The sequence below is a fragment of the Phascolarctos cinereus genome, unplaced genomic scaffold (genome assembly GCF_003287225.1).
Source record: "Phascolarctos cinereus isolate Bilbo 61053 unplaced genomic scaffold, phaCin_HiC Scaffold_8;HRSCAF=390, whole genome shotgun sequence".
Lineage (NCBI taxonomy): Eukaryota > Metazoa > Chordata > Mammalia > Diprotodontia > Phascolarctidae > Phascolarctos > Phascolarctos cinereus.
Genome location: NW_027556291.1, coordinates 46025327 through 46047321, shown reverse-complemented (window position 1 = coordinate 46047321; position 21995 = coordinate 46025327). Strand labels below are relative to the sequence as shown.

Sequence of the window (21995 nt, the reverse complement as noted above, 5' to 3'; positions counted from 1 at the left end):
CTTTCCTGCCCCAGGATTTAGGGCTCATAACATGAGGCCACTTGACATTTCCTGATCCCAGTCCCAACTTCAAGCAACAATAGCTTACATTTATAGGGAGTGTTAAAGTTTACAAAATGATTTCCTCCCAACAGTCTTGGGTGGTAGGTAGTATGAGTATCAGTATTCCCAGATTTCTAACTGAGGCTTCGAGAGTCTACGTAGTCACATGGCACAGACATGGTGGAGATGGGCTCCAAGTCTGACATTCTCTTTCCACTATTAGATGTTGCCTTGTCTGGACAATCTTGAGAGCAGAGCAGACCTGGGCATCCTGGCCAATCTGTCAGGGAATTCCCCAGGAGAGAGGCTGAGCATCCACTACCAAGAAGCTGTTACAGTCTGCAAAGACATCGTTAGCTTCCTGGCATGAGGTCAGGGTGGACTTTGGACATCTGGTAGCTGTCAGGACCCTTAAACCTTCCTAGAGTCCCCATGGTTTCTCTTAGGAAGTGGCATGTCTCTTTCCTAGACATGATATTGGTCCTTTGCAAACAAGCCTCTTGTCTCTCTCCAGCAGCAACGGTTGCTCTGAACAGAGGGAGAGAGACTAGAGTGATATCTGGACAGCAGGGAAACTACATGACTGTCGTGGATGAGGTGATCTGCTGTATAACCCAATAGAAAATGGAATTGCCACCTTGTTTTCTCCACACGTCCTTTCATACTTACTTTTTCTTGTAGGCCGTTTTGCAGGATGTGGTGTTGTCTGAAAAGCAAACAAAACATCATCGTTGAGTTTTTGCTTCAGTGACAAAAAAGCTAAACATCTTCCTTCCAAAGTCCTCATTGTTGAATCTAAACCTTGTCTTTATATATTTGGGAGAGTGTTAGAAATTCACAAAGAAGAGATAAATTGTCTTTCTCCAGGTCCCTCTTGCCCTGTCAGGTAGATTTGTGTCTCTGTGGTAGACAACTGTTGTTCAGGCCACTGTGTAAGCAGTATGGGGCATCTGGCCACCCTGCCATTCCCACACCCTGACTCCCCCTAAGTCTGTGGGGAGCTGGAACACACAGAAATGGTTTGCCATAGGGATGAGATATTCCCTTAAATTCCATGGGGTTCCACCATAGCATTTGATGAATGCAACAACTTTTACCTTGTATCCAATTTTGAACCAGACTCAGAGAATCATAAAATTATAGACTCTCAGAGTTGGAAGGGTCCTCAGAGCCCATCCTGTCCAGTCTGTACAGATCCATGTTTGCTGAACTGAATGGTATTGGATTGCTATGGATAAGCTGGAAAGTGTCCAGAAGACGATAAAGAGGAGGTTGGAGAGTCTAGAGATCATGCCATATGAGGACAGATTAAAGGAACTGGGAAAAGGGAAGGGAGGACATAATGGCAGTCTTCAGATATTTGAAGGGCTAGCTATTATGTGGAAGCTGGATTAGATTTATTCTGCTTGACTCCAGTGGGTGGCAGCTGCTGAGAAAAGCAGGTGGAAGCTTCCCTTTTCTGTAGAGATCACTACCAGCTTTCCAGTTGGTTTGCAACCTCCGAGTTATGACCTGACTCTTGGCTTTCTTTCCCAGATCCAAGCAGTTGCCAAATTTTGCTTCCACAGCATGTGTCAGATGACTCACTCCGCCCTAGGCATAGTTCAAGCCCTTCCTCCCGCCCCCCTCCCCTCTCCCCAGACCATTTTGCTGCCTCCTATTTGGTCTCCTTGCCTTGACTCCTCTCTCTCCACTCCAGCCTCCACATAGAGGCCTCATCTGACCAGGTCACTCCCCTGTATAAGGAGCTCCAGGGACTCCTCATTGCCTCTAGGATCAAATATAATTAAACTTGATCTTTAGCTAAGGCCTGCTATGAATTATTAAACTTAATTAAGCTAGCTTTTATTAGTAAGTTGTTGGAGTTTAACTTCCCACACTTGTGAACCCAAACCCCCTTGTTTTGTAAGAGTTCCCCCTTTCTGTGTGAGTTAAAATTCCTCTTTTTGCATGTAAGTTAATTCTTCATTTAGACTCATGAAAACTTACAAAACACTCCATCATGCTCTCATAATCAGTGAGTTGCTTCATTAATCATAGATACTCAAGCCAATGAAAAAGCTGAGCTTTTATCACAACACCCCTAGAACTTCAAAGAAAGGAGAGAGGGATTTCCTTGCAGTTTCTTTCCTTCCATATGTGTATATAGCTATAAACCAATCTTTGTGCTTGTCTTCCCCATGCCCCCTCCTTCAGCACATGTCCCCATTGTCTGTAGGCTACCTCATCCAATTTTTTTTTTAAGATAGATCATTCTTTTTTTTCTTTTTTGTATTTTGTTAGGCAGTGGGGTTAAGTGACTTGCCCAGGGTCATACACCTAGCAAGTGTCAAGTGTCTGAGGCCAGATTTGAACTCGGGTCCTCGTGACTCCAAGGCCGGTGCTCTATCCATTGTGCCACCTAGCTGTCCCTTCCTGATTTTTTTAAACAAGCATTTATTGAGCACCTACTAAGTGCCAAGCACTCTGTTAAGCATTTTACAAATATCTCATTTTATCCTTACAACAACCTTGGGAGGCAGGTGCTCTTGTTATCCCCAATTTACAGATGAGGAAACGAACTGGCAAAGACCAAATTTCTGCTCTTCCCACTAACCTATCTTTTGCTAAGGAGCCAGTGGGATACGGTGGAAAGAACATTGGTTCTGGTGTCAGAGGATCTGGGTTCAAATCACACCTCTGATGCTTATTACCTGTGTGATCTTGGGCAAATCTCTTCTCCCTGTTTCCTCCTCTATAAAATGAGGAGGTTAGACTAAATGACTTCTAGGGTCCCTTCCTATTCTGGATCTAAGGTCCTATCATCTAGTCTTCCTATTCCTATTAGCAACATCACATTCTTGCTTTACCTCAAATCCACATCCTTGGAGTAATGCTGAAACTTCTACTTCTTGCCAAATCCCACTACTCATTACTAGTCGCATTTTTGGAGGTGCCCATTCCTCCCTGTGTTCATCATTGTGTGGGCTACTCTTAACTCATTCTAGACTTCTCCTTATGGAGCTCTTTGCTTGCTGCCTCTTCTGCCTCCTAATCTTCTTTCCTACTGCCAACCAAATAGACCACCATTTGACTACTTCATAACTTTCCTCAAAATCATAGGTTCTTTGTCACTTAACAGACCAAATCTGCATTTCTGATCATGGTCTTTAAGCTACGCTCTTGTTCTAGATAGCTTAACTGGGGCCCTCTCTCACTGTGCTGCTAAGCATTCCCAACAGGAAAAGGTACTAATCTTTCCCTGCTCCTAAAGGGACTCCCCGCTCAGATGAGATCAATTGTCTGCTAGAGCTGGGGCTGAGTCTGAGCCTGAGCCTTCCCTCTTCATGGTCTACACCCTGTGGTCTCTCACCACCAGGAAGCTAGTACTCACTTGAGCATTCAATTTCCCATCAATCCTTTCAAACTAAGCCCAATTCAATCCTCCTCTTGGAAGGTTTGCCCTCCGGCCCTTATCTACAAACTGCACACATCCTAACAATTTCCACAGTGATTTATTTATAATTATACTCCTTGCCCTTTCCCCTATCTGGGCCCTCATAGTGAACCAATGAGTTTTCGTTTGTTGGTGGGTTGAATTTTCTGTAGATAACAGGGCATCAGCAAGAGTTACCTGGTATAGTCCATACTTTTCAACTTCTATAATTTTCACCATTAGAGTGCTGAGACTTTAGGTTAAAGCAAAAATGCAGTTTCCCCCTAGAAGGTAGCACCTTATGCCATTAATCTCAGTATGAATGAATTTATCTGAGATTGGCAGTGGTCATGTCAAAAGAAAAGGGGTGATGGGGATTGAGACATAAGAGAAGTAAGTTTTAATGAGACTAAGGGAATAGATTCTGATGTGTGCTGCCTGGGGAGCCCAGACTCTGCTAGTGGGCTGTGATGAGGTTAGCAAGAGAGCATTCCGAGCTTCATGGGAGAAGAGGGCAAGTGGTATCCGAGATAAAATTCATCTCCACCATTCTGCCAGGGGCCAGCTCTGAGAGAATGCATACAAAGGATGTGAATTTTACCACATAAAAAGACTAGTATGTATTATGAAGGTATTGATTGTTAAAATGAGAGACTGTGAGAATTGTGTAAGCCAAACTGACTCCATCTTATAAAACTGATTCCATTTTGAGACTTAAGTTTCATTTTCCTATAAACTCCACCTGCTTGCTAATCATGGGAATTGAATGATATCCTGTTTCACATCTGGAAAAGTCTACCTGCTTGCTCTCCTGTCCCAAATCTTGAAATTCACACATCCTCTCCCAGCTCAAAAAGCCCATAATCTTTCCTCCAATTAGAAATCAGATTTCTTGTATCCTGTTAATTGTTGTTTTCTTTTAATGCATAAAAATCTGTCTCCCCCTGCATTTGGGGTCCAGTATAAAGCTGAGGAGGCCTGGTCTCGATTTATGTCATTGGCATGCATTGCTTAATAAATTGATATGCTCTGAAGCTCGAACTTTTGTTTCCTCAGTAATTTCAGATTTTAATATGACAGTTTTTGGCGAAGCCAGCTAGACTGAGAAAGGACTCCAACCCCCAGGATGGCATCTTAGTTTTATGGAAGACTGCTCTGGAGGTAGTACTACCCCCTTGACTTCAAATTCTTTGGAGCTAAGGTAAAGTTTACTCCCACACTGCTGGGGAAGACATACTCCCTTTTAAGGGGACAGTGAGTTTCGGTATTAGTAAAATACCAAAGGATTCCCCCTTGGAAAAATTTCTTTTGGCATGAGACCAGGGGAAGAATTCATTGTTAAACTAACACCCCCTCTTAGGGAAATTCTCATCGGCCTGGAAACAAGCATAGATTCCTGTACAAGAGTAAAAGGGGTGAATAAAAGATAGAGCTCTCAAATTATGCTTAAAATATATAAAATACAAATGGGTCTCAAATTTTACCTGAAGAAGAAACCTTTAATTACTGCAAGTTTTGGAAAATTGTGCACATTAACCTTTTCTGTCTTATCATCATTTTGTCTATTTTTATGTCTTCGCAAAATGCTCAGAAAAAAAAATCTTTGTCTTGTGTCATGTTTAGTGTTTGTAGATTCTACTACCTTGAAAAAATTTCTTAGGGGAAAATGCAGCCAGCCAGAAAAACTTCTGAAAAGCAGCAGCCAAAGAATTTGGTATACTGGGGAAGATTAATGAAGTTTCAGACTGGAAGCAGCTTTCCCAAACTTCTGTAATCTGATGCTAAACTCTGTCCCAGTAAGCAGGACTAACTCCCACTTTAGGCTTCCCTGATGCTAAACTCTGTCCCAGTAAGCAGGACTAACTCCCACTTTAGGCTTCCAGCAAAAGATTAGGTTACAAAGACAAAAAAAAGACCTTCAGTATACTTTCTCTGTCATTTCAGCCCTGGTCAGCATGGAATTACAGAGATAAAGTCAGATAATCAAAGAAAGGAGAACTTTTTTCCTAGTGTGTAGGAATTTGTGGCATTATATATGAATTAAGATTGCAAATTATATTAACTGCTAAAAACATCTTAGTAGATTTTAGAGGTTTGGAGATTAAGGAGATTGGAGATTCATCTTTAAGGAATTTGGAGATTAATCATTTTAAGATTGCAGGGGAGAACTCCTGGGACTTAGGGTAACTCCAGGAACTCATTTGCTTCTCTTTATCCTATCTGATAAGTCACTTAGCAGAAGCTAAACATATCTTAGTGAGTTTTGGGGTAACACTCTGTAGAATTTGTTTTAAGGAAAAATGAGAATTAAATTCTGTAAAAGTTTTAGGGGTAAACAGCACTTAGATTACTTTTTCTCTGATGATAATAAACCTGTTATCTTAGCGTAATGAAGGAAGGCAGCTAGTTTGACAGTAATCCCAGAGGGAAGAAAAAAAAGGTATGAAGTTTGCATTTTAAATTTATCTAGAACTTAATAGCCACCTCTTATGAACCTTTTCTTAACCATGAAAAGAAAAAAAAAAGCTTGTTTATATCAGAGAGCAACTTAAAAATGAGTAAAATTTAACTAAGGAATAGAAAGAGTAGATTTAAAGTGAAGAGGGGTCTAGGTGGAATGACCACTTACCCCCCCCCCATCACCTGGGCCTAGACCCTGGATAGATATTCACAGTGACAAGAAGTAGGGGAGGTGACCAGAAACTGGAAATATCTTTTGGGAAGGCGCAAATAGAACTTTAAAAGCTTTGTATAATGGAATTAATTGTTTAGGTAAACTAGAAGCAAAATCACCAAAGAAAGTTAAAAAGAAACCATTTGTAAGCTCTTAGGAGCCTAAAAGGATAACAGTATTGCAACTAGTTGGGATTGTGCAAAATTTTGTGCTGAACTGCAAAGGAGAAATTCTATAAAATAAAGATTAGTTTGAGATATGATTAGGAAATATAATACTCTGCTCCTAAAAGACCATTCGGGGGGCATATTCTCCAGCCTTGAGAATTTCATGAGTTCCAAAGCAAGGGGATGGGAATGTAGGGCTGCCACTCCCTATCATTTGCTCAGGATTAAAACTGAAAAGCCTCAGGGAGAGGGAGGATGAGGCTAGGTTATTAACATAAAAGGAACTGATTTAGCTCTTTGGGTGATTTTTGGAAGAAAATAAATAAAAGGTTTATGGAAAGGTCAAAGTGCTACCATGAACCTTTGCAAATGAGCTGTTAACTCTGAGCTCTAAATTTTAAAGCATAGGTGATGATAGCCCTGGAAAATTGAGATTTTGATGCTGTGGTTGATTTGGTTGAAATTTGTCCTGTAACTAAATTATGGTATGGTTAAGTGTGATCTCATATTAATTGTGGCATCAAGTGAAAAAAATGTTGAAAAAATGCAGGGAAACCCGAGTTACATTCTTATCTCAGAAATTTATTAGCTGTGTGATCTTAAGAAAGTTATCTTAGGGGCAGCTAGGTGGCGCAGTGGATAGAGCATCAGCCCTGGATTCAGGAGAACCTGAGTTTAAATCCAGTCTCAGACACATATCACTTACTAGCTGCGTGACCCTGGGCAAGTCACTTAGCCCTCATTGCCCAACAAAAACAAAACAAAACAAAACAAAACAAAACAAAACCAAAAAAGTTATCTTATCAAGATACAATAGTCAAGGACTATAGTAATCTACTATTTGATAAACCCAAAGACTCCAGCTTCTGGGACAAGAACTCACTATTTGACAAAAACTTCTGGGAAAACTGGAATATAGTATAGCAGAAACTAGGCATAGACCAACATCTTATAAAGTATACCAAAATAAAATCAAAATGGGTACATGATTTAGATATAAAGGCTGATACTATAAGCAAACTGGGAGAACAAGGAATAGTTTACCTGTCAGATTTATGGAGAATGGAAGAATTTATGACCAAACAAGAGATAGAGAACATCATGAAATGCAAAATGGATAATTTTGATTACATTAAATTGAAAAGTTTTTGCACAAACAAAGCCAATGCAACTAAGATTAGGAGGGAAGCAGAAAACTAGGAAATAATTTTTACAACCAGTGTCTCTGATAAGGGCCTCATGTCTAAAATATATAGAGAACTGAGTCAAATTTATAAGAATACTAGTCGTTCCCCAATTGATAAATGGTCGAAGGATATGAACAGGCAGTTCTCAGAGGAAGAAATTAAAGCCATCTATAGTCATATGAAAAAATGCTCTAAATCACTATTGATTAGAGAAATGCAGATCAAAACAACTCTGAAGTACCACATCACACCTATCAGACTGGCTAACATGACTAAATAGAAAAATGATACATGTTGGAGAAGATGTGGGAAAACTGAAGCACTAAGGCATTGTTGGTGGAGTTGTGAACTGATCCAACCATTCTGGAGCACAATTTGGAACTGTCCCTAAAGGGCTACAAAAATGTGCATACCCTTTGACCCAGCAATACCACTTCTAGGTCTGTATCCCAAAGAGATCATTCTAATGAGGAAAAAACCCACATGTACCAAAATATTTATAGCAGCTCTTTCTGTGGTGGCAAAGAATTGGAAATTAAATTGACAGGATACCCATCAATTGGGGAATGGCTGAACAAGTTGTGGTATATGAATGTATTTGTTTGGTGTTTTTTTTTTTTTGGGCTAGGCAATGGGGTTAAGTGACTTGCCCAGGGTCACACAGCTAGTAAGTGTTATGCATCTGAGGCCAGATTTGAACTCAGGTCCTCCTGAACCCAGGGCCAGTGCTCTATCCACTGCACCACCTAGCTGCCCCTGTGGTATATGAATGTAATGGAATACTATTGTGCTAGAAGAAATGATGAACAGGGGGCAACTTGGTGGCACAGTGGATAGAGCACCGGCCCTGAAGTCAGGAGGACCTGAGTTCAAATCTGGCCTCAGACCAAACACTTGACACTTACTAGCTGTATGACCCTGGGCAAGTCACTTAAACCCAATTGCCTAAAAAAAAAAGAAAAAGAAAAAAGAAAGAAAAGAAAAAGAAATGATGAATAGGCTGACTTCAGAAAAACCTGGAAAGACTTGTATGGATTGATGCTGAGTGAAGTGAGAAGAACCAGGAGAATGTTGTACACAGTAACAGCCACATTGTGCAATGACTAACTTTGATAGACTTAGCCCTTCTCAGCAACACAAGGATCTAAGACATCTCCAAAGGTCTCATGATGAAAAATGTTATCTACATCCAGAGAAAGAACTATGGAGTTTGAATGCAGATTGAAGCATACTATTTGCTACTTTTTTCCTTCTGTTTTATTTTGTTTCCTCTTTCTTGTGGTTCCTCTTATTGGTTCTAATTCTTCCTTACAACATGACTAATGTAAAAATATCTTTGATAAGAATATATATGTAGAGCCTATATTAGATTATATGCCATCTTGGGGAGGGAAGTGGGGAGGGACAAGGAGAAAAATTTAAAACTCAATAGCTTATGGAAGTGAATACTGAAAACTAAAATTAAATTAATAAACTTTCAAAATAAAATAAAATAAGATAAAATAAAAAGAAGATACTTCCCAGTGGTCTTTTCTTGGTACATAATATTGATGGTATGAGCATATTAAAAATCTTATAAATTTGGCTTATAGATAAGTGACCTAAGGCGGGGGAGTGGACTAGCCTCCTCTCCAATGAATCAAAGGAGGGAATTGAGAGAATTGTGGGAATTGTATAAACCCAAGTGACTTCATCTTGTAAAACTGACTTCATTTTGAGACCTAAATTTCACTTTCCTATAAATTCTACCTGCTTGCTAATCATGAAATTGAGTGACATCCTGTTTCAAATCTGGAAAAATCCATCTGCTCAGTCTCCCCTGTCCCAACTCTTGAGACTCACTCACCCCCCCCCGACCCCAAACTCAGAAAGCTTTAATTTTTCCTCCAGTTAAAAATCAGATTACCTACCCTTGTATTCTGGTTTATATCCTGTTAATTGTTTTCTTTTAATGCATAAAAAATTTGTCTCCCTCTGCATTCGGGGTCCAGTCCTGGTCCCGATTTGTTATGCAATTGGCAAATGCTATGATTTCCTTGGTGATGCTACTCCCTGTTCTGACACAGATGGCCATTTGTGTCCAATTGCCAATGCTTAATAAATCAATATGCTCAGGAAGCTCAAACCTTTGTTTTTTCAATTATTTCAGATTTTACCCATCACAAAAGTCACATTAATTTTGTTCTGTACTTACGTATTTGAGAGAACTTGAGAAAGGAAGGCTCCTTGGGATGGTTGCCCTAAAAGAAAAATCATTATTTGCTTGTAACATTTGAAGAGAGACAGAGACAGAGGCAGAGAATGAATACCTCTTGGTCTCAGGCCATTTGAAAATGTAAGAGCAACTCCCAAATTCGGTATTTGTTCTTCTGCTGGGAGGCAATGTGAATGTGTTAATTATTAATTTAATTCATCCACTTCCTCAAAGTTTGGGTGGTTGTCCATGTGTTTCTGTCTTCCCACTCAAATACTGTCTAGCTTACATTATAAGTTCCCAGAGGGTAGGAAGTGGCTTCTGTCAATTTGCTTAGGACATTAGCTTGCAAAACTCTGCAGGTAGACAGGGACTGAATAAATAGTTTGGGATAATGGTGGTGATAATATAAGCCTTTACAAAGAACTTGTATGTAGGTAGCCATACAGGGTGATGGATACAATAGTCTGTCCATACTTATAACATTCCTGTGGAAATACAATTAAAAGATAGAATTCTCATAGAAAGATCTATTTCAAGGGCTCTTATCCCATTTTTGTGTCCTGGATCCCTTCTCAGAATGTTTAACATAAAGTACATAGGGGTCCAAAGGAAACCAATTATATGGAAGTACAATTATCAAAATGGTTTTAAAAATAAGCTCACAAATCCCTAGTTAAGGACCTCTAGTCTATTTGAAATTAGCTCATGCTTAGAGAGTTATTCAGGGTACTTCCCCTTTGAGCTTGGTATTTACAGGATCAGAGATTGAGGTCTAGGAGGGACCTCAGAGGCCACTGAGTCCACTTCCACCTCCATTTTTCCCGCAAGGAAATTGAGGCACAAAAAGTGACTTGCACAAGGGCCTAAAATTAGTAATGTCTGAGTATGGATTTGAACCTAGGTCCTCATGACTCCAAGTCCAGTACTCCTAGGCTGTACCCTTTTTGAGTTCAGAGTGGGAGGCAAGTTCAGAGTAAAGGCTAACTGGTAACTCTTTTATTTCTCTCAGTACTTCAAGGTGCTATGATTTCCTTGGTGATGCTACTCCCTGTTCTGACACAGATGGCCATTTGTGTCCAACCTTGGATAGACCATTTTTATAAGTTGCTGTGGCCCAAAGAATTCATCACCTATAGATGAGCACCTGGCGGTGAGCCTTGCCCAATTCAGTTCAGCCGGTTCCTGGATGACAGAGCAGGGGTCCATACTAGAAATCTTTCCAGCTTGGGAGGATTGGCCAGCTCAGCTTCCCTCCATTGTCTCAACTTTAACATTTTGGCTGATTTGGCTCTCTGCCTTAATTTACATTTACATCTATCTCTAGTTAACATCTGGCCTCTGTGTAGTTGGGGCAAAGTTCAGGTAGCCAGGAACATTAGGACAGGAAACTGAGGGGGAAAAAGCAGACCTTTGTCTTGAAACTTCCCTTAACTTTGAGTAGAGGGGTACGACTTGTGGTGTCAACTTGCCTCTTGCGCTCTGTGATGCCTTCCTTGATATCTCCCTGGAGCTCCATTTTGAAAAGGAACAAGGTCCAGGATACCTCTGCTGTGCTGAGCTATCACTCTAAGCAGACAACAGCTAGAATAGTATATTCAGTTCTGGATGCTACATTTAGGAAGGACATGACAGTACAGTCTGTCCATTACAATACAAACTTAATATTTTGACTTGAAGCCCATCACTCAAGACAACCAGACTATGAACTGCGAGCCTTCTAGGATTTAGCCCTGAGGCTCTAATTAGAATCTCATTCAACTGCTGCAATGCCATAAGGCATCTGCTTTGTCTTGGAGGTGGGGATGCTGTTTGTTTATAATTATGTGGACCTCACCATCCTCTTTTCTCTCTCTGTTCCCCTCACCTGCTTTACCTTCACTCATCTCTGCTCTTTCCTTGAAGGAAGCCCCACCCTCCTCTGGGAAGCCCTTTGCCCATTTTTTCTCATGTGATCTGCTTGTGGGTAGCTGTTGTTGATTATCATAACGTGGCCAGCCTGCCTCCCCAACTCTGACAATAATGATAATAATAACTCACATTTACATGGCACTTTAAGGTTTGTACAGTACTTTACAAAGATTCTCTCATTTGATCTGATAGACTGTAAGCCCCTGGAGCAGTTTGTTCTGCGGCCCTCATCTCTGTAGTACCTGGCACACTAAGTACACAGTGAGTGACAGTGACAATTTACCTATCTCAAAGGGACAGCTTGGCCTCTTGTTGGTCAGTCTGTCGTACAGGGTTGTGGGGTGCTCTCTCTGTACATATCACATGCAAACAAAAGGAGAAAAAAGGCTGTTAAAACATCTGCTTAGGGGGCAGCTAGGTGGCACAGTGGATAGAGCACAGGACCTAAGTTCAAATCTGGCCCCAGACACATAACACTTACTAGCTGTGTGACCCTGGGCAAGTCACTTAACCCCATTGCCTAGCCAAAAAAAAAAATCTGCTTAAACTTGTTTTTTTTACAATGAAGAGAAACAGAAATTGAAAGCATTCAAGATCTTATTTTGAAAGTGAACAATATTTCCCTCATCAGAAGAAATGTACAAGCAGAATTTATTCTAAGTAAACAAAAATTCTTCATAGACTTCATAGTCCCCCAGGATAACTTAAGTGAAGTCAGCCTAGAGGAACAGAAAGAAACCTCGAGAGTTTCCATCAGAGGCAATCAATCCATGGAGGCAAACTTGGGGGAGGTTTTGAAAGGGTAAAGCAGATGTTCAGAGTCATATCTGGCTTTTTGGCCAGTGATCCTTGTGGCATAAGCTCTGCTTAGAGAGTACAGCTGTCTTGTTTATTGTTGTTATTCATTTGTTTCAGTCATGTCTGACTCTTTGTAACCCCATTTGGGGTTTTCTTGCAAAGATCCTGGAATGGTTTGCCATTTCTTTCTCCAGCTTATTTTACAGCTAAAGAAACTGAGGCAAACAGGGTTAAGTGACTTGCCTAAGGTCACACAGCTAGTAAGTATCTGAGGTTGGGTTTAAATTCAGGATGATGAGTCTTCCTGGTTCCCAGTTCAATGCTTTATCCACTGCAGTGCCACCTAGCTGTCCATTCTCTTGTTTACACAGACCCTCCAATCCTGCAGGCTCTGAGGAGGACCATGCCTTCATATTGGTTTCCAGGCTCAACAACTGAACATCATCATCATGGTAACTAGCATAATGTGTATAGTGTTTCAAGGTTTGCAAAGAGCTTTACAGATATTTTTTCATTGGATCCTCACACCAAACCTAGGAGGGAGGGCTATCATCATCCTTATGTTACCAATGAGGACACCAAGGCAGAAAGAGGTGAAGTGACTTGCCCAGAGTCACTCAGAAAATAAGTGTCTAAAGCTGGATTTGAACTTCCTGACGCCAGGCCCTGTACTTTATCCACCATCTAGCTACCTTCAGGAACAAATCTGGGGCCTATGGATTTTCCTTACTGGCTTTCTTATAGGATAGGAAAAATTAAGCAGAAGCTGTAGTGTAAGAGCCCTTTAATAAAAAAAAAAGGGTTCTGTACTCTGCTCATAGTAAGTACTTAGCACATTTTGTTCGATATAGAATGAAGTGAGTTTACGGGCCATTTGGTTTTCTTTTTCCTTGGCCAAAGTGTTTATCATCCAGTTTGTTCCCCATTTTGTTCCTCAGGGGACATGCCTTTTGCTTTCTCATGGGTAAAGCAGACCATTGAGGATAGAGTGCTGGACTAGAGGATCTGCATTCAGATCCTGCCTCGGAATCAGCTAGGTGGCCCAAAGCAAGTCACTTCATTGCATACTCCATAAATTGAGAAGTTAAGTGACCTGTCCAAGGTCAGAAAGTGAGTTAATGACTGATCCAGAACTAGACATCATTTATTTCCATAGCAAGTGACAAGGCTAATGGTAACTTTTTCCCTTGATGGTATAGAATTTCTTTCAAATAATGTGGACCACATAGCTCAGAAGATTAGAGTTCATAGGGCCTCTGAGGCCTAAGTTGTTTTTCAACATCTGGAAAGATCTATAAATGCCACATGAAGGAAATGTCCTCTATGGCATCTTGGGAATTATTTGCCACTGGTCACAAGGGGGTAAGGTGATACAGTATGGAAGGCCCAGCACAATCATCTACCATTAAAAACAAGCATTCAAAAGTAATTTCTTTGTTTGGTGACGATTCAGTAACTCTCCTTGGTTTGAGTCAGGTAAGGTAATGTGGGCACCTGGAATTTTTAATCTCTGACCTCATTTAGTACTTCATTGCCTTAGATGGAGCCTCTTCAAACTAAATCTGTGATTTCGTTAGTGGGAGTACCCTCTTTACCAACACAGATTGCAGCCCTTATATACCTGAATTGATAGCTTTCATGAGTTGTTGTGGCTGAAAAAAATAATGCTCCAGTGATCAAGCTTCAGGCAATGAGCCCCTCTTCCTTAAACTAAGCTGGTTTTTGGAGGACAGATATACCAATTTGTTGCTGGGCTCATCCTTGAAGCCTTTCTCACCTGGCATAGCTTGGATTCTGCTGAGATAGCCTTTGATAACCCAGCATCCCTCCTGTGCCACAATGGAGGCTTGGGAGAACTCCAGTGGACCACTGATACCTAAGGCTTATCTAATATATTTTGTTTTGTTTTGTTTTTTATTAATTAATTTATTTTTAGTTTTCAACATTCACTTCCATAAGATTTTGAGTTTAAAATTTTCTCCCCCTCCCTCCTCACCTCCCTCCCTAAGACAGCATGCAATCTGATATAAGCTTTATATCATCTAATATATTTTTTTAAAAACTTCCTTCCACCATTTTTTGCAAGCCTGCAAACTTTCCATCAATCCCTTATAACACCTACAGTGCCCTGGTGACAACAGCTTTGATGGCAATGAGCAACAGTAGACTTTCAGCATTAATATTCTGAGATGACTTATAAATTTTAAAATATCTTTCTGTGGCCTGACTGCATTCAGGGAATTGGTATATGAACTCAGGGTGAGCCACTTAGCTCAATAATAAATCAAGTAGAGAGCAACCCATATTAATGCCATGTCATTTTTATACAAATACTAACTCCTTACCTTAGATGGTCTGTTTAGTTCTGGGACAAATGTAATATAATTATATATGTCTTCCTTTGGAGGAGCTCCTGTTAAAGATGATGAAGGTTTGATGATATTCTTAATGGATGAATTTTGAACTGGAAGAAATGAAAGTTATTGAGTTGAGAGATTTGGTATTCTTGAGAGGGCAAATACCTCTAAATAGGAATGGTTTGTTAGAGTTGGAATGGATGCTTGTTGCACAGGTGTGACCTGATGAGGAAGCAACCACTGAAAGTCCTTTTCAGATATCTGCCCAATGGCTTATCACAGGGCCTGGAATTCCTAAATTTAATGGAGTTAAACCATTGTCTCCAAGAGTCCCCTCTGAAAGTGCAGCTACTCATAGAAATGAGAAATGTTAAGGTGTAATCAGTCATTTACAAGATGAGATAGATAAAAAATCTTGAGAGGAATGAAATCTATTCGGGTATACATTATTAATATCAATAATCTGGGAATATGATATATTAAAAGAATATCCCTCTTGGGAAGGAATACTAAAAAAAAACTTATAAAGATGGAAAATAACAAAGGAAACATTGAAATCAGGAACAAGCATTTCTATAGCACTTTAAGGTTTGCAAAGTGCTTAACGAATATTATGTCATTTGGTCATGACAGCCCTGGGCGGTAGATGCTATTTCCATTCTCCATTGAGGAAACAAGAAAGAAGAGAGATTTGTCCATGACTAGGGTCATACAGCTATACGTAAGTGTATGAGGTTGCATTTGAATCCAGGTCTTCCCAACTCCCAAGTGCAAAACTATCCACTGCATCACCTAGTGACCCTCGGCAGAATAAATGTAGTGGAGAAAAAGACGGAAGGTAATGGAGCCAAAGTAGAAGAAGCAACTCAGAAAATAATTGAACTGGAAAAATTGGATTTGGGTGCAATGCAAGAAAAAGTTAGGATTTGAGGCCTGATCTCCCCGAATCACAAAGTTTTAGAGTTGGAAGGGACATGAGCAGCCCTGAGTCCAACATATACCTCCAAAGGAATGGCACACTTCTAGAGGAGGAAGAGAAGGACCACTGAAAATTTGGAGCTCTGAAAACAACTATAAGGTGCTTCCTAAAGAAGACAAAGGAACTGAATGCTCTGAGCAGAAAGCATCTGCTTGTCCTCCAAGAAAGGAGCAAGTAATCCATAGGGCCTGTCACAGGGGATGGAGGAGGGGAAGAAGACTGAAGAAGGTTGGGAATTGCCTGCACCAGACTATTGAGATAGGGCTTTTTTTGTCCTATCTCAGTAACAACAGCAGAGCGGTCTGCTATTTTCTTACGTAAGGCAAGATTGGTCAGAATGCATTTTCTGATCCTGGGCTCCTAGATCTAGCGCTGAAAGGGACCTCAAAGGTTCTCTAACCAGTGGTGTCAGACTCAAATAAAAATGGACCCCTGCGGGCCACATATTGATTTAGAAATTTTATCACAAATTAACATGATCTATGTTGTATTGGATTTTTATTTATTTTGTTACACATTTCCAAATTATATTTTAATCTGGTTCTGGCTGTGCTCAGGAGTTTGGCTAACCAGGAGTTTGATATCCCTGATCTAGTTCAACCCTCTTATTTTACAGATGAGGAAACTGAGGCCCAGGGATGAGAGATGACTTGGTCAAGGTTACACAGACTGCCTAATACCAATTTCTGGTGATTCTCACGGACACAAAAAAGACACTAAAAACAACATCGAAGATTAGGAAGTCTTTGGCAATAAACTGAAGACCCTTGGCAAAGAACTGGAAATTGAGAGGATGCTCATCAATTGGGGAATGGCTAAACAAGTTGTGATCTATGATTGTAATGGAATACTACTGTGCTGTAAGAAGTGATGAGGAGGTTGATTTTAGAAAAACACGGAAAGACTTGCATGAAATAATGCAGAGTGAAATGAGCAGAACCAAGAGAATGTTGTATACAGTAACAGCAATATTGTTCAAAGCATAACTGCGAACAATTAAGTTATTCTGAGTATTATAAATACTCAGATCAACTACAAAGGACCTATGAAGGAAGATGCTATCTACCTCCAGAGAAAGAATTGATAAATAGAAGTATTCATAGTATGGTTTTACATATATATGTATATATGTAATATATAATATGTGTGTATGTGTGTGTGTGTGTGTGTGTGTGTGTGTGTATATATCTATATATATATCTATATATATATATATCTGTGACAAATGGTGGCCTTTCTCTAGTGTAGGGGAGGGAGGGAAGGAGACAGCTCTGAACTTAAAAAGTAACAAAAAAATAAATGAAAAAACTGAAAACCCCCTGGGTGGCACAGGTCAAGTTTTCATTACTATGGCTCATAGACAGTTATGATGCAGAAGAGCTAAATAGATTTGGGAGGCAAATATTTGGTCAATAAGACAGGCATGGAGTCAGGAAGTTGCTGTTGTTTTTCAGTCATGTCTGACTCTTCATGACCCCATTTTGGGGTTTTCTTGGCAAAGATACTGTAGTGGTTTGCCATTTCCTTCTCCAGCTCATTTTACAGATGAGGAAGCTGAGGTAAACATGATTAAATGACTTGCCCAGGGTCACACAGCTAGTAAGTGTCTGAGGCCGGATTTGAACTCAGCTCTTCCTGACTCCAGGCATGGTGATCTATCCACTGTGCAACCTAGCTGCTCCTCCCTCATGTGTTTTTAATATAGATTAAAGCAAAAGGTACTATAACAGTATTAGACACTGAACAGTATTAACAGTATTAGTTACTGTTAATAACAGTATTAGTACTGAAGTTTTGATTGGGACAATGGGCCTTCACAACCTGCTGGAACTCAAGGTTATTGAGATGCCTTCTCTGCCTGGGCATAATGCCAATCCTGCTTTATTTTATAAATTCCATAAGAGTATGTGCTTACTGCTGTAAGCTGCTGAGAAATACTAGTTAATAATAGCTCTGGAGAATGGAAAGAACAATGGACTCAAGAGTCAGAAGACCTGAATGCAAGTCCTGGCAGCATCACTTATTTTTTTTTTCATTTTAGGCAATTGAGGTTAAGTGACTTGCCCAGGGTCACACAGCTAGTAAGTGTCAAGTGTTTGGTCTGAGGCTGGATTTGCACTCAGGTCCTCCTGACTGCAGGCAGCCAGTGCTCTATCTACTGCACCATCTAGCTGCCCCCACTATCACTTATTAGCAATTTCTTCTTTTATAAGACAAGGCATAATAATCCTTGCCCTACCCTCCTCATAGCTACTACAAACAACTAACCAAATGGGGGTTATAATTGTTATTAATTTAAATAACAGGACAGTCCATAAGCCCAGATTTGGGGGGTAAGTCTGTTTTACCTCCAGTTTCTATTCCACTTGTCTTTTTAGTCAAAACTCCATCATGCCGTATGAAAGAGCAAAACAAAGTCTGTTAGTAATTCAAATCCTGATAAAGATTTTTGCTGTTCATAAGCCAATCAACTAGACACAGAATTTCTGCTAAGTACTATACCTTTGGTTTAGGGGCTACCCCATGTGCAAACTCAATACCTTCCTGGTCTTTTCAGCTACATTTTAAGTTCTCCAGGGGGTAGAGGAGGCAGTCTCTAAGGTCCCTGCCCACTCTACCACCTATGACATCCCAGCAGCTCACAGGGCTGCTGGTAAAAAGCATGATTTGTAAAACTATAGAACATTCTTGATTCTGCCACTTATTAGCTATGTGACCTTATCTCAGTTTCTTTATCTGTAAAATGAGGATAAAAATATTGTACTCTCTAAGCCTCTAAATTTCAAAGCAGTTACTGATCTGCACTAATAGAAGGAGGTCCCTCACACATGGGAGCTCCCTACACACTAATGAAGTCATAAGATGAAGGATATAATATATCTATAGATATTACTATAGGGCTAATAGATAGATGTCAGTATCTGTATAAAGCTCGTTACCTACCTCACAAGGTTGGTCACAACATTTACTTAATGCAACAAGCATTTATTAAGCACCTGTTGCTATGCATTGCATTCTGGGATACAGGGATAGAAAAAAAAACCTGTTCCTATTCTTAAGAGGCAGTGGAGAGGAGAGAGATTACAACATGGACACAGACAATTGTGAACAATAATACATGATAATTTGAAGACAGCGTATTAGCAACTGGGGAGGCTTCAGGAAGAGGTGGACTCTGAAGGAAGTTCAGGGTTCTGGGAGGTAGAGACAAGGAAAGGAGAGCTTTGTGGGGTTGAGTTGGAGAGGCAGGCTGGGGGCAGATTACAGTGGTCTTGAAGACCAGAATCAGGAGCTGATATTCTATTTTTGTAAGCAATACAGAGCCCCTGAAGGTCTTTGAAAAGCAAAATGACATGATTAGAGCAATGTCTGTCTTAGTAACCAACACATATGAAACTTGGAAACTTCATACCCTGGCATCAATAACATCATCATCATTAACGTCACCCGGTGAATATGTGGATGTGACTGACTTCTTGGTCCCACCTTTGTACTACTATGAGAAGGCTGAACAGAGAGTGTTGCATGCTCTGAAGATACCAAAGAGAAATCCCATAAAATTTCAACAAATTAGAACATATAGAGAAAGCCAAGGAGAGTGTAAATCCTATATTATTATTTTTCTAGTTGTCTGAAAGACCTTTATAAGCATCCATCAGATTGAGTAGAGGAGCAGAGGGTTCAAGAAGTACCAATGGATGGAGTTCCCACCCACATGAGATCATTTTTTCTGTGACTTCTCCACTATCTGTTCTTTGGGTCAAAGTATACAGATTAAATACATTCTAGCAACGTCATTCTGTTGTTAAAAGGCATGATGTTGGAATGTTTGAAATAAGACCATGATATATGAGATAGGGCAAGGGATGGATTTGGGATTTCACTGGTGAGGTAATTCCATCTACCAATGCAAGTTGGCACCTTCCTTGCACCTTCCAGTCTTAAAGAGTTGCTTAGAGCAGCGCTTCTTAAACTGTGGGTCGAGACCCCACATGAGGTCACACCCACAGTATAAGAAGGGCTGAAGGGATTGCAAGTGGAAAAAGCTTAAGAAGGCCTGGCCTAGGGCACTGAGACATTGTCACCCAGTCCATATGTGACAGGCACGGCTTGCATGGAGGTCTTCTTGGCTCTAAGAGCTGGCTCTTTACCATGCCACACTACTTCTCACATTGACTCCTACTAACATGTGAAGACGGGAAAGTAACCATTCCATTATTTTCAGGAGGATTTGGGGCTTGATTATAGAAACTGGTCCAACTGTGGTCTAAGAGAGATTTTGGTAAAACAGGCTACTCCCAGAAGGTAAAATACTCAAATGTGTTCTGTTTCTGTTATTTAGTCTAAAGAAAAAAGGAATGAGGGAGAAGATCAGCTGAGCCAGGTTCCTTCCCAAATTCTGCCCTGGGTATGGTATAGCATCCTAATATGTCCATTGAGAGTACAGTTTGGTAACATGACTCCCTGGGCTCAAGATGCTAGAAACACTAGCAGACACATAAAGCTTTAATGTTTACAATCTGCTTTATGTATCTTATCTCACTGGATTATCACAGTAACCCTGTGAAAAAGGATCATTCAGTGCTAGGGTCAGAGTGGGTTTTAGAGATCTGGAGTCTAACCCCCTAATCTGATGGGGAAATTGAAGGCCAGTGGAAGTGTGGGATTTGCCCAAGATCACACAGGTAACAAGTGGCAGAGGCAAGCCCTGAGCCCATGTCTTCTGATTCTCAATCCACTATTCTTTCTTGTAGACCATGCTTCTCTTATCTTCCATTTTACAAATGAGATAACTAAGTGAGGTAGCTCAGAAGGCATCTCACTTTTACAGAACAGGAAACCTGGGCTCAGTGAGAGAGAACAACTAGCCCAAGGTGACCAAGCTGGTCAGTACTAGAGCTGAGATTTGGTCCCAGGTCTCTTGACTCTTTGCTCAGTGCTCTACTCCATACTGCTCTGTCTTAAGACAGGCTCAGAACTCAGCAGCTATGTTTTGATGATGAGAGTGGAAAGAGAAGAGTCGAGGGAAAGGAGGGTTCAACAAGAGAAGAAAGTAGGTGGTGATAAGGTGCCTTTTGTATGGGATCTTTTCTCCTACCTCCAATCTGAGAACAGAGAATGGCGAGATGAGAAAGGATGGCAGCTAAGGAGAGAATAGAGAAATGGTGCGTTTCTTTCAGATTCATTTACAATGATAAAATCAAAGACTTTAGCCCTACAAGGGACCTTAGAGATCATTTGGTCTACTCACCTTCTCCCACCCCAAAGTTTAACAGATGAGAAAACTGGTCAAGAGACTGACTTGTCCAAAGTCACATGGCTAGTAAATGGCAGCCAGGATTTGAAGCCATGTCTTCTGGCTAAATCCAGTGATCTTTCCATGCCATCATTTATAGGGGGCCTAACCCAGGATGGGGTAAAAAGGTAACTGTAGCAGTGCAGGGAACAAAAGGACATTTCTGCATACAAAGTGCTAGAGAGTCACAATAAAATCCTGTCTTGATTATGGATACAGAAAACATGGGGTTGGGAGGGAACCTGGGCTCTGCTTCCTACCAGAAATACTGACTGTGTGACTTTGGGCAAATCACTGCCCTTTCCTGGGCTCAGTGTCTGCCTCTGTAAAATGATGGAATTGGATTAGATGATCTCCAATGTCCCTTCCATCTCTAACATCATTTGATTTGGGGATCTGAGGGGAGGAGAAGAAAGGAATGGTGTTAAGCTAAAACATAGGCAAGGAAATCTGGCTGACTAGAGCACAGAGAATAGTAGGAAATAAATTGGATGGCGTGGGTCAGCTAGAATGGCAGAGAGGGCCAAATCAAAAGTAAGATATCCTTTTTCTTCTAAATGAACATTTAAAAGGCCATTGAGTTTTGAGTCGTGCTGGACCTTGGTTTAGATTTTGGCCTGGCTACTTCCTTCTATGACCTTGGACAGATCCAAAGGTTTCAGTTTCCCTATCTGTAACGTGAGGGGGTCGGGCTAGATGAAAGGCTTCTAAGGTCTTCTCCAGATCTAACATTCTATGATTCTAATGAATCTATATTCAAATGCCACTTGCAAAAAGGACCACTTTGGGAGACAGTGTTATGTTGGTTCTATAAATGGGTTTCGTTCTGCAAATATGGTAGGATTCTATGAGGGCTTCTCTTTAAATCTGTGAATCATTCAATAAAAATATCTACACGAAATCCTCATAAAGTCAGTGAGGATATAAAATTCTTTTCAAAACATGGCTGAAAGAGATTTTTACTGACTAGGAAAG

General features: G+C 40.5%; 1 long non-coding RNA gene across 1 annotated transcript; it reads right to left on the bottom strand.

Annotated features, from left to right (window-relative positions):
• Positions 1–656: 656 nt before the first annotated feature.
• LOC144454999 (uncharacterized) lies at positions 657–14848 on the bottom strand. Its single transcript, XR_013483630.1, has 4 exons — positions 14734–14848; positions 11874–11940; positions 9680–9725; positions 657–748 (listed from the first exon to the last, which is right to left on the bottom strand). It is a non-coding gene; the product is annotated as an uncharacterized LOC144454999 (long non-coding RNA).
• Between the last annotated feature and the right edge of the window lie 7147 nt (positions 14849–21995).